The following is a 4,751-nucleotide window of genomic DNA, read 5'->3' on the forward strand; positions in this document are numbered from 1 at the left end:
CATAGAGCATTTAAACAGAGAACCCAGCTCAAGATGGGCTTGAAATACTGGAATATTGCTACACAGCCACCCCAGCTCTCATATTGTGTGGCCTGGGAGACTTAGGGGGACAGGCTCATACACATCTGGCATGGCAGCTCCGCAGCACTTGATAAAACCGTTGGTGGAGCTCTTGCCCTCCCGGGGCACAACACAAAAATAAATTGCATATGGGGTTATGCACCCCAGAGGATTCTATGACACTACTCTCCCCATGGTGGTGCATATTTTCTTGACATGTATCTACCCCTTTGTTTCAGTTTTTCTATTTAAAATAATAGTGTGGCGTTGTGCTGCATGTTTTTTCCCTAAAGGTCTGGGTGTCATTGGCCCTCAAAAGGTACACCAGAGATCTGTTGGGCTCTGGGGCTCAGCATGGACCCCAATCTAAAGTGGTTCGGCTAGTTCCCCACTCAGCTGAAACTTGATTTGTGTCAGTGCGGGAGCCAACAAACTTCCTTCCTCTACCTGTATCCATACTGTATTGTGGGCCCGCAGACATTGGCAACCGAGGAGGCACGCCACCTTTCTCCCAGGGATCAAGCCTCCTCAGAAGCAGATTGATAAAGGGACATATTTTCACTCCTGTGTTTTTATTTTATATTTGATCCCTGGGAAATGGGACCCCCAGGGACCTCTGTGCCAATGGAAAAGGGGCTGCATGTAAGCTTCCTCCTGCTAACCATCACTCCCTCATATGCTGATCGTCAGTGCCCTTGGCCTACCCAGGACGCATCTTAGAACCATAAGGGGAACACTATTTGTGACCCGAGAGGACTCAGTCCCCCAGGGGGCCAAGTTGCAGTCTTGGTTTTCTCAGACCTCATTGGTCTACTTTAGAAAGGGAAGGTTTTGTTTTGTCCTGGTGTCCACCTCTATCTTCCAGGACTGTTGATTCTCAGTCTCCATGCTTCTATATATATATTTTTTTCCAGGAGCCAGATTTTTACTATGCTCCCTTCTTGCACCGGTCCTATCTGCTGTCTGGGTGGCAGGAACCTATCCTGGACCCTTGGTCTTTCTCAGCATCAACCCAAGGCCCAAGGCAGAGGACATATCCTCCGTGTACCTACTAGGTCCTACAGACTCCTTTGGCTTCATGCAGAGTACGTGGGTCAGCAAATGTCCGGGTCACCCTCCTTCACTTTGAGAAAAAGCATGAATAAACATTGGGGAATATTGAAAAATGAGAGATCTTTAAGTCCGTTTGTTACAGACAAGCCCCAGATCTGTTTCAGGAGAGGCAACACCCTCAGAAATAGATTGAGTCCCACAGTACTACATGGTTTGCAAGCAACAGATTGGCTGTCCACAAAAAGCAAAGGTTTTTTCAAATGTGGATTTTGTGCCATGTGCAGATGGGCTAAACACAAAACTAAACAATTCTCTAATCCTAAAGGCGAATGTTTCTCAATAAACACCAACATCAACTGTCTCACCAAATATGTAGTTTACATCATCGAATGTAAGTGTGGTAAACAATACGTAGGGAGCACCATACGTGCCCTTAAGGACAGAATCTCGGAACATATGAGGGCAATTATCAAACAAGATCCCAAATACCCTGTAGCCCTACATGTGGCAAGCTGCCAAAATTCTGAAAGTGAGAAAGTTGTCTCCTTCTTTGGCATTGATGTAGTGAACTTGGGGATCAGAGGAGGAAATAGAGAACTAAAATTGAGACGTACTGAGGCTATGTGGATCATGAGAATGTACGCAGTCGGCCTAGGTCTTAACTTTGACTCAGAGCTTCAATATTTCCTAGGTGACTGACTTTTCAAATGACACCAATGATTGACCAGACATACATACCATTTATACAATCAACATGATACAATTGTTTGATGAAATATAAGGTTGAATTCACATATATTGAATTTGTTGTTTGTCATGGAGGTATCTACTAGATATCAAGTTCGCCAATCACACAGCAACAAATGTATTTTTTGCTTCATAAAAAGGTAGTAACTGCAATGTGAATTATGTGTTACATCACGGTTACACTATACTAATGATGTTTTTAATCAGATTGAGTTGAATAAGGTTCTTAGAAATGTAAGAGAGGTTGGGAAGATATTGTTTCCACGTCTTCCACAACAAATACGATAATATGCGAGACTATTGCAACATCTTCTCGAACATATTCATGAATCAGTGCACACAGACAATTTTATACTGGCATTAAGCATGTATTCTTGCTAGCACTGTATTTGTGGGAATATATTGCAATCGCCCACCACACACTGCGTGTCATCGTTACCATGAAGATTATTTTTATGCCCCACCAGCATGTACACATCTCACCTAGAGATACACAATAGGCATGTCTTCTAAACCTATACTCTGCACTCTCTTGGCACGATATTTCTGCCTGGATTTCATTATGTAACTGACCCACAACTATGATGGACACACACTCCTGTCCTGGTCTCCACTCATTGTTTCTATCTCTTAAATCTACTTTGCCAAAATGACGATCGCGTCACCTAGGAAGCGGGACGCTGTCTCTTTAATATATTCTGTCAGAATGACGTTCGCGTCACCTAGGAGGCCGGACGCTATTTAAACGTCACGCACTTCCGGGTCACGTGTCCGCACTCCGAACACAGAGACCCGGGAGAACTTGAAAGAGGAAAGACGTCTTCAAGGTAACGTAAACGGACAGCTTTCTCAGGGGCATGACTTTAATATTTATTGCTCCGGAGTCTTATACCGCCTGGTCGGAATATTTGTCTTACAGACAACATGTCCGGACGAGGCCATTGAGCATTTCTCACCAATCGCGACGAACGAAAAACTATAGGTAAGCTGCCTGGATTCATTTTCCATGCATGAAGTATTATACATGCTTTTTGCCAACATATCGGTATTCGATTCTAACGCCACTCACGTTTATCACATTACAGATACAGAGTGATTGACTCCCATACCTTCTCCCGGGCAACCCACAACAAGCGCATTACGCTTGCAAGGTAATGCGACTACGATAGAAACATTACTTAAACCCCTTTATTGTACGTACTTAGCTCAGATAGGAGCTTTATGTCTCACAATATTTGTGTGTCCCAAATAGAGTGTCCTAAATAGAAGGGTATATCATTGACTAGACAAAAGTGTTTTCTCTTTTTAGTTTAACAAACCCTACCCAATTGAATCTCCATGTTGGCTCAAACCAGTTGTTGCAATGTTGTCTAGCATATAATTAATTGTCTGCAAATTACAGTCCATAAAATAGAGGAGCGTAAATTTATGTAAGCACCAGTGCAATACATAATAATTCGACGTGGCATGAATAGCTCCACTAGTTTACTTCCGACACACCCAAACATATATATTTCTCTTCAACTTGATTGCAGCTAATTTAATCCACGACGACATAGAGATTGGATGGTCTTGGGCCCTTCCGGGTCGGAAGTATCACCGGAAGAGCGGTGAGCCTACCGTTTAATATATTATGTGGCAACTAAACTCTCATTTTGAGTTCACCCATGAGGCTAACTATTGTCCTTTATGTGACTAATTTGATCAGACCTTAAGTCTGCATCTAGTCACGTGCCTAGTTAAGAATAACTAGCGATTTCATATATCTAATTCTCCGACCTTTCTTCTTTTCTTTCTCCTTCTTTTCCATTGCCTTTTTCCTTCTCTTGTTTTTTCAAATCTACTCACTTCGAATAATCATGTTAGACCGCTTGGTCCAGACACAACCATTGGAGGTATGTATCAGATTTTTTATATTTTTATGGAATCTATATCACAATGCACTAATTGCACGCATGAATTCTCACATCGATATGGAACTAAGCCAAGCACTTCACCATTCACAACTTCGAAATATTGGCACAGAATATACACGCGAATCCACGGTATTAATTAGGGTGGTTAAGTGCACAACCGTTCACCTTAGTGCATGGACGTAACGAGTCATCTGAAAGCACCTTAGCACACTAAAGGATGTTTTCCCACAACCATCTCAAGGGCATAGATTTATGCATGAGATTATCCTATGTGATGCTTGTCTCGACTGCTGACCTGAAGTGGTGTCTAAAGGTCATCCAACAAATGTACATATTCCCAAGTTTAGCCCCTTGTTTTTCTGTATTATTTCCAGCCCTGAAGATTCGCGAGATGCGATAAAACACGTGTCGGCTGGTTGTTCACAAGTTGTGATTGATTAAAACAAGGAGATCAAGATTTCTTTACAAACATCTGTTTATTTATTCTCATCCATTTGCATTTTGATATTGTTTCTCTGCACTGTATTGAACATTTGCATTTGGACATATTGTGCTTAAAAAATTTTTTTGTACCTTTCAAGTGTGTGCATAGGGTATGTTTCTATTTGTCACGTTGGAGTAGTACAGCTTGCTGACTTCTCCTTTGGGTGGTTATATGGTTGTCCACTCACCCAGTTGCACCACACCCCACTTGGTCCTATAGTGCTTCCATACTGGCAGTGCGCCCTTTCTCTGACATCTAAAAACCATTTTTTCTTTCACCCTCCTTCTGAAGGTCACGATCGTGCAAGACCAGTCCACAGAAGATTGAGGAGAGTCTTCTAGGCCTCTCCCCCCCACAGCAGGTCCATTACTTTACTGTCCCTTAGCGGGTGTAGGGGGCCAGCATCACTGGTCAGGGAGAAACATATCCTAGTCCCATCGAGCCAACTGAAGTAAGAAATCTGTCGCAAAAATCTACACTTATATGGTTTA

This window comes from Lissotriton vulgaris, unplaced genomic scaffold (assembly GCF_964263255.1).
Source record: "Lissotriton vulgaris unplaced genomic scaffold, aLisVul1.2 SCAFFOLD_2799, whole genome shotgun sequence".
NCBI classification, from domain to species: Eukaryota; Metazoa; Chordata; class Amphibia; order Caudata; family Salamandridae; genus Lissotriton; species Lissotriton vulgaris.